At 33.1% G+C, this 14,621-nt stretch overlaps 1 protein-coding gene across 1 annotated transcript in view; it reads left to right on the top strand.

Annotated features, from left to right (window-relative positions):
• The first annotated feature begins 569 nt into the window (after nt 1–569).
• Nucleotides 570–14,621, top strand: part of LOC112693220 (neuroligin-4, X-linked-like) — a 421,733-nt gene continuing 407,681 nt past the window's right edge. Inside the window, exon 1 of the mRNA XM_025568195.1 lies at nt 570–1,098. The gene's annotated coding sequence lies outside the window, so the exon portion shown is untranslated. The remainder of the gene's footprint in view (nt 1,099–14,621) is intronic.

Genomic DNA, 14,621 nt, shown 5'->3' with positions numbered 1-14,621 from the left:
GGTACATTAAACGAACCGGAATACACCACGGTCGTCGCATCGCCGGCGGACGTGTCGCAGTCAATGCGGCCGCACGATTGATGCACGTCTTTGCGCCCCGAGTGGCGGTGTGTACCTACTCTGTACGTGAGGAATTCATACGAAGCCCCTGTACAGGCACAGCCGAACGAAAAATTTGTCTGGCTGGGAGTAGATTGATCGAATCGGGGGGTGGTCCGCGCGTACGTTTGTTCTTCTCCGCTACCACGTATCGCGTATACGTGTTGACGAGATAACGGATCCGTCGATTAAAAAAAAAAAAAAATACATAAAATAAAACAGACGAGAAAAGAAAAAAAACCAGACCGACCGTGTACGTCTCAAGGCGAACGTTGCGGTATGGAGAATTTGGCGCGGTTGTAAGGCGGTTCATGCATACGCGCGCGAACGCACAGAAGAATCATTCCTACCCCCTGCTCGACTTTGCCCTCCCCCCGACACCACTCCGCCATCACAGTCCACACAAACTACCCCGCGCGCCAAGCTCTACCGTTTCGGCCGCCGACGCTCCCGCCAGTTTCCGAGCGACCCTTCAACGGGCTGGTGCGTTGTCGTTGTTCGCCGTCGTCCTCGTCGTCGTCGTTCGCTTTCCGTTTTACGGTACCACAAGCACACACACGTACACACGCACACAAACGAACACATACACACGCCAAGCATACACGCACTTACGTGCGTACGCACACATACACACTCGCTCCTTGTCACACAAACTCACCCATAATCAAACACACACACACACACACACACACACACACACACCCATACACGTACATACACACCCATAATCACATACATACACACCTATTCGTTACTGGAAATACGTAATTTTCAAAAATGTGCCGTTACGTGCCTGCAGTGATGTCAATGGCATAATCAGTGCGATATTTATTTTTTTTTTTTATACCCGTGAGTTCGTTTTTCCAAAATTGTTTTCGATATTTGTTTCCGTGTGATTTGGTTTTCCGAGTGCGCTTTTCGGTTGTGGTGCGCGAATGGTGTATAACGACGCTGCTGTTGTTTTCGTCATTAGTCCAACGTCGCCGTACGAACTTCGCGGTGAGTGCACCCTCATACCTTTACCATATAAACACATGCAACTCACTTGGACAACTAAACTAATGCAAAAATAAAGTATTATCTCTCTGGAATCGGTTTTCTCGCGCAATCGAATTTATTTATCGTGTCATAACGGTATTACTGTGGAACGATATAAAGACGCGGTCTCGTCATACGAACACAAACTACTATTTCAGAAACGAATTCCGTCAGGGGATTTATTTTTCAACCGTAATATTCGGTTCGGGTTTTGTAAAACTTCTCAGAAGACGCTCATAAACTCTTAAACCTTCGACGGCTCAAATGTGTCAAAGTTTAATTGCCCGAACTCATTGATGGTATATCAACGAAGAATTAGGAATAGTCGTTCAAAAAAAGTTATAATTCATTTAAATTGTATGCATCCATGTAATATTTTTCAAACCGTTTGAAGTATTATATCCAGTGGAAAAAAAATGTTATTCACACGTGAACGATAATACATGTTCATCCGTTTTTGAATCACAATTTGTTCTCCTCCCTCCTACGATTTCGACATTTGTCGCAGTTTTATTACCTCTGTAGTTCTACCAATATTGTGAACACATCGACAAAAATGGTTGTATAATAAGTATGCGTCTATATGGTCTATAGCTCGTCGGTCATAAATCATAAAAGTTTTGAATGGAATACCTCGAATTTTGGGTACCCATAGAATATAAAAAAGTTAATTTTTGGATGGCAAATAAGAAAACTATTTATGAGCTGGAAAAACTTTGCTGTTTCAGAGATTTTTTCTACTAACGTTTATTTTTTTCCCTCGTTCAATAATTAATGTTATCTTTAAAGACGACATTGAGTTTTATATGGATTTACAAGTCGTAGTAGTTTAACATTTAAAATATTTATAAATATGTTGTATGTATACATATATATGTACATTTTGATTTTTTTTTCCTTAAAGAACAATTTTTAGTCGACCAACTTCGACAAATTATTTCGACGATGCGTTGCAACCAATGGTGTAGTGAAGAGCACACGGGGTTACACGGCGTGTACCTACCCTTAATTTTATAATTATGCACGTACCCTCAACGAAAATCGTGGTACATAGGTACATGGACCGTAAACGATACATATTAACGTTACCCATCAAATATTATTTAAGAATTTTCGATATCCAATGAGTAAAAACAGATAAGCGTAATTTGTTTAATTCATTTACAAAAAAAAAAAATATCTTAAAATTGTGTGGTTTACTTATACCACGGCTATAGATAGTACTAACTTTAATCATGACTTGTACAGAGACCGTTAGTACACAGATCTATTTTTAACGTTCACAATATTGTGCATATATTTTTTTTACAATGATTCAAGCGTGAACATCTATAACCTTGTTTTTGGACTACATCACTCGTCGCAACAGTTCGTGCAACAATGTTATTATATTATGAATAATAATAATGCAATTGTCTTGTCCGTAATAGTTGGAAACAATCGTACACTATGACGCGTACTCCGCTGTGCAGATTGGATACACTCACGTTGTTCGTTTGATTTTTTTACGCGTTTCGTCCATACATAATTACCGAGACGATATTTTGGCGGTGAACAATAATTTGGGCGTTGTTTCATAGAGACACAACTCGTGCCGTCGCGTCGTAGCGTGATTTGTCAGAGCTAAAATTTAAACCGTCCGATTGAATTGGAAGAATGCCCGACGAAATCTCCCGTAATCAGAAAAAGCCATAGACCTTAGAACTGCGGTTGGATGCGGAAACGACAAAGATATTAATTAGTTCAGCGTGACATACCCTACTCCTATGTATCCCACCATTATCCCCTCGTAATTATTCGTCCTTTACATCTGAATGGGCCGTGTTGCAATTATAAACCTACAAAGCTCGTAAACGCAGTATTAGGCTGCTGGTTTATATAAATTAATATTTTTATTATTTTTTTTTACTCGAAAACTTCTTTTAACATAATAACACCGTAATTAATAATTGATTTTATTCATAAAATACATACATGTATAATATCTAATGTTTGTGGACAAAATAATTAACAACAATATTTTTAATTTCACTGATTCACCGGCACTCTAAAGTAAATCGAAGAGAAACGAACCTATTTTTATAATAACAGAAGCATATCGTGATTGGGACAGAGAAATTCGTTTACTTTTCCTTTCCCCATGATTGAAGCCGCTGCGAACAACAATAATCGAACCGCCATTTACCACTGTAGTGACTGCGTTCTGAAGAATTGCCACTCAATAGAAAACTTTTTTTCATCGCACCGAACAGATGTATTCCGGTTTTCAGATTTTTTTGTAGTCTGACCGATATACCGTGATAATAACTCATCGGCTGTACGTATCTCGGGTTTTCGGTGTATGAAATCGAATATCATTCACGTGGGTCCGGAGTTAGGGTTTTGGCTATCGGCCGCCGAGACTCTGTTTTGGTTGAGCTATTCCCAAATACATAATGGAGATTTACCGATTATATGTGTTTAGACATTATTATAATTGCGTCGTAATGTCGAATTTCAACGGTTTAGTTTTTATGATGGCATTTGCTCTTAACGATATTTTTGGAAGAAAATAAAATAAAACTTTTAAATGAAAAAAATACAGTTCAAGTTTGTTTTGCTAATTTGGGAAAGTCGGGGAGTTCAATATTAATATAATATAATATAATATAATATAATAATGTTCAACTTTTTTTTTTTTTTTCAATAACGTTAACGTGTAAAGGTATAAAATACATAATACAGTCGATGTGTGGTGTAATAAATTATTATCAATCGAACGCAACGCTTTTATTCGAATTAAACAACTATTTGTAATAATTATTATGCTTGGGTATGGAACCACAATGGATTCTCAAAGACTGATAATAATTAAAAATTGTAATACGAACATTCTGAATTCTTAAAACGAATGAAATTCGTTCACAAGTCCACAAGCACTACGAGAAAATTAAATGTAATTTAACCTGACGTCCAGTGCTGTGAACGATTTTCCCCGACACGTCCGTGTTCTGACGTAATAATATTTTCCCTATAATAATGTAGGGTGCGCAAATCCGGTTGTCGGGTTCGCAAGACGCGCACCAACCGAAACGAATTCAACTTTCGAATTGTATTTTTTTGTATTTTTATTCTCTGTGGCACCGCTGGAGGCCGTTGAGGATTTTGATCTCAAGCCACGTACGTTTAGGATTCCGGCAGTCAGATAAATTATGGTAGACCTATTGTAGTCCATTATATACCATTTATTTTTAATATTTCAACACTGAAAAAAAAAAAAAAAAGGAAAATGAAAACGAAGACATAATAGAAACATTGGTTTTTAATTGAAAATATGATACAGACCAAATATGTGAACGGACACCGGTCGATGGCGTTTTATTCGGTTTTGTAGAAAAACGATCGGACGTGGTTTACATGGACTAAAAATCCGCATGGGCAATTTTATGCATAGCAAATTTTAATTGTTGTAGATTTAGCACTATGTTCGATTTTTTCGTTGACCATCAATCAACATGACATGTGTAGGTCGTTTATTTTCTTTCCGGAAGTGTAAAAGTTTTAAAAACCACAAATACTTGTCAAAAAGGAAACAAAATGACCACACTACAATTTTGTACGAAAAAAAAAAATAATAATAATAATAATAATAATAATAATAGTAATATAGTAGTTGTAATAACAACCATAATGTATAGTAGCCATTACGTTTTGACGATAATTTTTCAGAAAAAAAAATTCAGCAAACACACGGACAATAAATAACCGCTCGACTATACAGTGAAAGTTATATTATTAATTTATTATGTATTAGCAAATAATATTAATAAATATTACTATGCACAGTATATAATATTTCAGTGAGTTATTAAACAGTGTGGATAAAACGTTCTGATAAGTTATGGTTGATAAAATTGCATAATTTGATATATAGATATTTTAGAATATAAATATGTACAGGGTGATTTATAATGTTCAGTTTATAGTAGTGGTTCGATCTTTACTGCTGAAAGTGGGAAAAACTAAGTATGAAATATTAGCGCCCGTTACATTGTTCGTGTTTGTTAATTCTGTTTGAATTTATGCAAAACGTTTCATAATAAAAAAAAATGCTAACTATAATGTTATGAATTATCGTGGAATCAGATTTTATTATTAAGTAAAAATCAAGCGAGGAATTATTTTCATTAGCAAATTCGATACAAAAAAAAAAAAAAAAATAATAAAATAATTGTAATACTATTGTCGGCGTAGCACAAATGTATGTTATTTTTATCGCATTGCACCAAATATAGTTTATGGATACAAATTGATATCTTACAATCGATTAAACATGTTTACATAGTATACTTTTTCTAGCGTATAAAATGTATTGTTATGAATATTTCAATGTTAATATGTTAAATATATGCCATATATTAAAGCTATATGTGAAACTCGGCAAAATTTATACAAAAATATATTCGTAGAATATTTCATTCATTTCTTTAAAAATATATAAAAAAAACTTATTAATATATTAATATGGTTTTTATCGGGTAATATTTAATGTGTTGAACGGTTAAAATGATTAATGTTGGTATTAATTTGACGTAACATCGCGTTACATATAAGTACTTTTAAAAATGCAAAATGATTGTACAAAAACTCAAAAGTATAATTTTAACATATATAACGGTAGAATTTGTATCAGATTATATTTTGGATAAAATAAACCAAACAACGTATAAGATGCCTCAGATAATAATTTGTTTCAATAATAGAAAATATATTTATTAGATAATCATTTTGTCAGGTAAATTATTTTGTTCCGTGAATGTGTTTTGAGTGTTTTTAGAAACCGATTTATTATATCATGTGATTAACAACATTGAATTCAAGAATTAGACAAGGAAATAAAAATAAAACTTTAAAATAATCCCTGTTTTATAATGTCACTGTTTTAAGAAATCTGGGGTTGATAACTGGTTTTAAATTATTATAATAACTTGATTTTCATGTTAAAAGCGTAGTATTTTATATGAACCTAATAAAATGTCAATAATAGTTACAATATTATCAATCGCCGAATTCTCCTTCATCGATTGAAACTTTTACCTTTAATTGATTAAAGTATATTATTATTTATTTATTTTTTTTTTTTATTTAAAATTGTTATAAGAATAATTTCTCCGGTGATGCAAAAAATTAACTTTTCGGTATTTTATTATTAAATACTTTTTTTTTTCTAGAGGGATCTGAAATTGTTGATGGTTAAAAATTATAACTTTCCCTTGTGGCTTATGACTATATTTATTATAAATTATGCGAGTAGTATAAAATTAAAAATATTAAGAGTAAATACGCCTTAAACTATACTAGTTATAACAAATAATTATGTCGTCTTTTCTTTCTTGTTATTATTGATTTTATAATTTTATTTTATTTTATTTTTTTTTTTTTAAATAAGTTATCGTATTTATTATTTAATAATATAATTAATTATAAAACTTAACCTATTAAAATGTTTTTAATCAGTCGCTTTAATATAAGTGTTTTGTGTAATATCTTTTGCTTTAATGCCTTTCACCACTCAGCTCTTGTTAAGCTTGTTACTTTTAATAAAACGATTATTGATTTTTCCGAAGAATTCAATATTTATAAAAAAAAGATTAATGATGTTTATTTGATAGATTGATATTAGATTTTAGACATGATAATAATTTTCAATGGCTCTTATAATACAATATCTATTCAATGGATAACAATGATTTATAATTATTTATTTTTTTTTTTTTTTGCTACAACACCCTTATTCTCATTATGACTTTTCTTAAAAATATATCAATGTGTATTTGTTATATTCTTTAATTAGTTGTACACTTTATGGCGATTAAATAATTGTTGTTATTATTTTTTTTCATAACGAGATTTTTACTTCACAGATCATATTTACGAGTATTTGTAAAGAGTAAGTAAATAAATCTCAATACGAGTAACATGAACTGTTCATAAAACATTTGCATTTTATAGAGTAATTACCGGGGAAGAAAACAATGTTATAATAAATAGAGTAGTGTTTATATTTGTAGTCAAAATGGAGTAGTAGTAGTTATAGCTGTAGTAATAGTTGTAAAGTAGTTATAATACATATAGGATTTACACGAGACAATGTACTTATTACTCGATTTTCTCATATGCCTAATTCCAGCAAATATTGTTCGTAGTCATTAATCCCGCTATGAACTTGGAATAGTAGAAGTTCTGGAAATAAGATTTTACTTCGTTAAAATATAGCGTTAAAACAATGTACAACGCGTGTATTCTAAAGTACAAAAGTCTTGTAGTAGCACGCATTTCCCTAGGCAATTGAACATCTTTTAGTCGATTTTTTTATACAGGGTTAGTGGTTTACAAAGTTTAAGTAATTATTATGCAGTACTTACGTTGAAATGCATATACGTGTACTTATTCGGTTGCTGTATTGCATTAACTTAATTTTAAAATCTTTTTAGAAAAACGAAGCTTGTTTTTTCTTTTGCGTATGAAGTACATACAGTAGAACCTTGATTATCGGTCAGTTTAGGGACCAGAGCCTTGCTGGATAATCGAAAAGACGGTTAAACGAAAAAACGAACTTTTTTTAACATACATATACATTTATTTAAATTTATTATACATTAATTTACTACCCATACATTTATATATTTTTTTTGTTCGATTATACCACGTGTTCTTTTTGTCTGCCACATTTCTTGTTCTTATCACGCGAGAAATGGCGGTAATCGAGAAAAAACTGTTGATGGGGGATGGGGATAGCCGAAGCTCTACAGTACACGTTTTAGATTAGTATGTGAAAATTAATTACGTTCGATTATTCAACTGTTTGGTTTTTACTTGCGAGTTTCCTGCTTCTTACGGTCCGGTATTTGACATAAATAATAGATAGTTTATGCCTTATTAAATACGGTAAGAGCGTTGTAAATTTATAATACTCGTACATCGTACGGTCGACAACGTGTTCCGTGCGGATTTCCTCTGAATCGATGTAGGGAACAGCGGCACCAAAAACCGTGCACCACTTGTCTTGCGAAAGTATAGGATCATCGGTAAGTACGCGATTCTAAGGATCGCGTGATAATACAATAGATCGGCAACGATCGCACGAGAAATCGGCCGAACCGAATATTTAACGCAATTACATCTTATTGAGCATTCCATATCGGTCGACCGTCCTTAAATATTTGATCGGCCACTCCTGTATCAAGTGTTGCAAGGATTCTTACAGATTTAGCGTTTTCGAACTTCGCAGACGATACGTGCATTTGAAACGCGAGCTAGGTTCCTCGTATTGATCGTCCAGATCCCCGGGAGTCCATCGTAACACACTGCATGAATTATGATCGATACATGGGGGTCGGGTTCGGTATTCGAGTGTCGATCCCGCGTTTCATAAATAATTGTTCGTCGATCATGTTCTCACACCTATTGAGCCGGGGCGGTTTTCTCACCGACCGCGTCACCGTGTGCGTGTGGTCTCGAGAACGACAACACGGTGTACAGATCGTTCGACCGGAACATTTCAATTCCGGCGTTTCGGCGGTGTACCTGGCGGTCAGATCGCGGCACGGTCAACCGGTCTGTTACCGCGGTTACCACGCGTCACCACCGGACGCTTGCTTGGATGACGCGTCCGTGCACCACTCCGGACTGATAGGGGTTCTTTGAGGAATTCCTCCCCCTCCCGTACCCCACCATGTGACCTTGACTTTTTTAATCGCGCAGTGCACGCAGGTGACGGTCGGTGAAAGGGATTAACGCCACCACCGTCGCGCGGTCTCGGTGAGAGTTTGCACACTGATATGTCACCCGACCGAAAAGTTTTCGCCCAAAAGTACAGAGCGCACCGAAAGAGTCCGGTGCGAGCAGCAAAACATCCTCGATCTGCGGAGACAGGACCAGAACGTATCTCTTGTGCGCTCCCCGTACGCTCGTCGACCACCCCTAAAGCTGCGGTGAGAACGAGCGCCGCGAAGACGGACCTTGTCACTCTCGCAACTCGTCGCGCGATACGGTCTCTTCTGGTCCGTGGCGATGATGTTGAAACATGCGCGAAGCGATTCCGATTTCAGGTGCTTCCGCTCTACTTCTCTTTCCGCCACGTTAGAAGAAAATTCGATGCGATATTTATGTGATTAAAAACTGAACCAGATAATATCCGTAACCTTGGTGCGTTCATTTTGACGAACGATTTTTACTCGTATGGTTTTTTTTTTCCAATCAAAGTTTTCGAATTTATTGAAGTGTTTTTGCTTATGGGTGAAAAATAAAAATTTCGACATTTTATTGCAAAACATCGAGTTCTTGTATTATAGTTTTTAAAATATTGGAAATCCAATTGGTTTAAGAAACAATTTTATTTTATGTTAACAGTTAATGATTTTAAAATATTTTCTTGGTAGATGATTTGAGATTATTTGAAAATATTAAAAAAAATTAAAAGAAAAAGTTCTAGTTTAATTTTTCTTGTATTATTTTCAATGATAGCACCCGCAAGAAGTATTCTCTTTGAAACATTCCTAAACTGTTTACCAATCGCATCTCAAAGGTATTTTAGCCAACATAGTTTTAAAAAACTTTTATTTCGTAATATTGTTATAGTTTAAATGCAGTTAATTTTTGAATCGTCACAATAATTAATCAGACAGATTTACAGACTTCTTTGAAATAAATTGTCGTATTGATTTTGTATAACATTTTGTTGTTGTTGGTTCGTATTGGGAGATTTTTTGATGCCATGCGTGGGCAAATACTAAAGAGTATAATATTATCGGTGTGTATTGACGTACTCCTGAGAAACATAAATCCATTTCAATAAAATTTAATTTTATGATAAATACATTGTCATGTATACTAACCTCGTATATTTATATATTTTTTAAATGGTAAATAAACTATTAATTTAGTTTAATAAGCTAATAAATTAAAATATTTAATGATTATAATTTCATTAAATAATATTTATGAGTTGTTTTTTGAGCATTGTTTGTTTCAGAATTTATTGTATTGTTTTTTTTTTCGGTTGGAGGTAACTTTTTATTTCATAACGATGAATGATAATTATTATGGAGATAATCTCCTAAGATCTACAAGCTAATTTGTTAATTTTTATATCTTTTATTATACTATTAAGCAGTTTTTCAAATTATATTATTTTTTTTTTCTTATTTAATTAAATTATTCCATGCCTATTTTGATGTCTTTTTGGCATTTTATTCGTCCATCGCCTTTTACATACATCCCTGAGTATTTTCAAGTTTCATGTTCTCACATTTAAAAATGTCTAAACATTCAAATATATTCTATGAGTGTCTTTGAATTTTAAAATTCAACGTCTTTGAAAAGTTACATAAAATATATGTTATATAAAATACAATATGACCAATCAGAAAAAAATATGCAAATTCATTAAAATTTTAGTCTTACATTTTAATTTTCATAAGAGATAATACAATTAGTAATATATCTCCATAGGGGAAATGTGTGTACCATGAAAATTATTTTTTACATTAGATAAAATGGTAGGTAAAAACAAAACCGACATGATTATCTTTTTCATTGGTTTATGAAAAATATTTTTATTTGGAAATTCTAACAAATAATATTGGACAAATACGTGACGATTCAGATAACAGGTATTGAAAAATCTTTTCGGCTCTGTCTCAATTATAGACGTTGGTAATATAATATTATCAGGGTTGAATTAAATTTTAAAAAACCTGCATAGGAAATAGTTTTTTGCACTGCCTTACACATTTTTACGAAAAAAAAAAGTAATTCGAGGTGTTATAACGTCGAGCCGGATCGATTACACGGAAGGGTGTGTTAGAGTCGCGTTATGATATTAAATTTGAAACATTTTCCATTTGAAAGACAATTATGTGCTCAATCCAATTTTTTTTTTTTTTCATTAAAATATAATATTTTAATTTATATAATGTAATGTAATAACTTATTTCATTAAAAACACATCAACGGCGTTTCGTTATTTATTTTTAAAATTGTTATTACTACTTGAGGTAAAATAAAAATACAATTTCATAAGTAATATCAAAGTAATCCTTTGAAAATATACTTGGTCCTTTTTGAGGTGGTTGTGAAGTTATTGTGGTTTTTATGTATGGCATTAACTTTTTTCCAACGTCAGAAAAAATTATATAGAATCTATTGGGCAATAATTTTGCGTTTATACATTAAATTTTGTGAAAACTTATTTCAATCGTTTAAATGTAATAAAATAATATTGTTCATAAAAACTGTGTAATTTCAGGCTTATGCTGAGAAGAATTAGTAAATTTCATAATAAGATGTTTTTTTTTTTTTTTATAATTTATCATACTTGTAACTTGTAACTATATATAATTTTATATTTTTAACAACTTATTATTGACGTACTCAGTATACTTGATTAAAACATTAGTACGACTAAAAGTCATAACTGAACATTTGGGGAGGTTTAAAGTAAGTCCCATAGATTTACCACATATCAAAAGTTAGCTTAAGATCATTTTGAAGAAGAGAAGATGTCAGTTAGAGATTGATATTATACGGAAGAATATTTTGATATCATCAGCAAAGAAAAGGAGTTTGACATGTCGGAGGATGGTAGTGGCTGAGTTTACGAATAAGACAAACAGAAGTGGGGATTAAATAGCAATAGCACCTTGAGGTACGCCTGAGGAGGATATGAAGTAATCAGAATACATTGTATCCTATTTTTAATATATGAGTGAGGCTAGAAAATTAGAGGTTTGCCAATACCTCAATAGTTATTTGTTGAGACAAGATGGTTATGATCCACATGGTTAAAAGCTTAAGAAAAATCGGTGTAAATTACATCGACCTGGTATTTTTCACGGAAAGACTCAAACATGTAAGAATGAAGACTGAGGTTACAGGAAACCGTTGATCTTTTAAGACTGAAACCGTGCTGTTCATCAACTAGAATATGATTCAGAGAGGAGCGAATCGAAATGAGAATGAGTGTTTCTAATAATTTGGATAAATTAGGTAGTATTGTTATTAGACGATAGTTTGTAACATATATAGAATCACCAGATTTCAATAATTGTTTAATTGAACCAATTTTAAGGACAGGCTAGAATATACCGGAGTCAAGTAAACGCTTAAATAATAGCCTTAAGGGTTTTGTAAGAACTGATCTGTTTATACAGAAAATCACTCTCGGTACCATCGGGACCAACAGATCTATATAAAAGAAACACAGATCTTGGTAGACGTTTCTAATCGAAAAGTAGACATTAGATAGGAGGAAAAAGTGGCAGATAGAGTGAGCTGTCTGCGATTGAGTTAAATACTGAGAGGTAGAAGATTAGATTTGTAATCACCATTATATATAAGACTATAGTTTAGGTATTTTTGAACAATAAACTCAATAGTACTTACATGAGTGCCATATAGATCGATAAGCGACGAAGGAGTTATGGTATATTGCAAATAATAATATTTAAAGAGTTGAGAGAGAATCGTACAAATAGTTGCTCCACACTATTATTAGGGATCAAAAGGGGGAAGGACACTATTTCTTTACGCACAGCGACTAATACACCACCACCGCGATTATAGAAACTAATTTGTAGAGATCGATCGCATCTAAATACATTTTAATTACTGAGATCAAGTTCAGAGGTATGAAAAATATTAGTAAGCCATGTTTCAGTGAGAGCAATAAACACATAGTTAAAACATAAGGTATTACAATTTAAATATACATGTTTGGCACGAACGCGAAAATGTTGATAATATCAATTTATGATGAGAGTGGAGAGAGTGCTGAATGGACTCGAGAGCAACGATGGACGTGGTTGTCGTTTTTTGAACAGGCATAATTTCCGATTACGTACAGGGAACCGTTTTTAAAAGTGATAGTTAGATTATGTTCTTCCGCTGCAGCTCAACGATCTATTTCTTGATTAGAGGTTCGAAGTTGTTGACGTTCGAGCAAGGTTTTGTCACGTACAAAACTAATGAGTGGTAGTAGATACAAATCTTTGAATTTGGCTATACGATAGGAAGAAATAACAGAAAATACAGTATCATAAGAACCATATATAATTTTTATGGGTCGAGGTGAGGTGGAGGTAGGTTTTCCAAGAAGAATGGGTTTAAATTCAGTATGGATATCGGCAGAGAGATTAGAAAATATATCCAGTGCAGTGATTTTGTTGTCATTCATTTTAGTAGAGAGATCACTTGAGGTAGATCTAGGTATACCATACTTTGAGCATGCATTAGGTTAGGTTAATTGCATTTAGCATGCATCGATCACGGTCATTAAATTCTTGTAGATATCCGAGAGTTGGGTATAGGGAATAGTTGATGTGTTTGACTCAAGAGCAAGTACTCTAGATTAAAGTTAGTCAACTTTAGTACGAAGGTCAGTAATTTCGAGTGAGAGAGCATCAAATTATAAGGTAAGAGCGTTGATACTCGTTTTGAGTTCATTGCCAATTCAATTGTTTTGTGGATAGTCAATAATTTGTCTTAGCATTATCGTATACATTTAATAGTTTCTAAAATGTCATAATTTGAAGTGCTGTTCTTTGGAGTAGAAGATATTGAAGAAGTGGAGCGGGTTACGACTGATGAAACAGACATAATTGGCAGAACTAGTAATGGGTGAAGAGATTAGAGATGAGTGTGGATTGCGAGCACTACGACACGCTGTATACGGTTGATTACCGCCCACGAAGTGTATCCGACGGGTATTATCATCGATCGGTACACGTAATTACTGGCCGGCATTAGATCAGACCGTCAGAGGCTTTGTGCGACTTTCGTGCCGATAAGAAAATATAAAACTTACGTTTTTAAGGCGCACGCATATTATATGTTGAAATCACAAAAATTGTCTTTATGTAGAATTTTTAACAGTTCGACTCAAAAATTACACCAGTTTACAGATTCACTATTAAAAAAGCAGTTAAAACAAAGTACGCAAAAATCTATCAACAATTACTTGAGAGAAGTTAAATTGATTTAGGAGGATAACTACATTATATTATTATGTCGTGGGGTATAAAACATATATTTTATACATATAAGTGAGGGATGGTAAAAGAAAGAGAGAGAGAAATATAGATATTTAACTTAAGCTAGTTTACTACTGATTGTAATCAAGTGACACAATAGACTACGTGTACCATTAGATTTTTATTGTGTATGTAGGTATACATTTTTATACAAATATAGAGTACAAACATATTTTGGTTCAGAGTAAAATGTAATAATATTAAATAAATAAGTGCCATGTTACTTTAGGGCTACTCAAGTAGATAAAAGGTTAAAGAGAACTCGATGACGATGAAAAGGTCAACTACGTAGGTATATAATTATGATACACTTATTTTGATGTAGCATATTATAAGTGATCATTAGGGTCCGGGTTTATACGCTCTAAAAACCTCAGAAATATGCATTATAAAATATGCATAACATATATGCTC

Source organism: Sipha flava, unplaced genomic scaffold (genome assembly GCF_003268045.1).
Source record: "Sipha flava isolate LNK unplaced genomic scaffold, YSA_version1 82_pilon_pilon, whole genome shotgun sequence".
Taxonomy (NCBI): domain Eukaryota; kingdom Metazoa; phylum Arthropoda; class Insecta; order Hemiptera; family Aphididae; genus Sipha; species Sipha flava.
The sequence above is the reverse complement of the archived record's forward strand: the minus strand, read 5'-3'. Positions and strand labels throughout refer to the sequence as shown.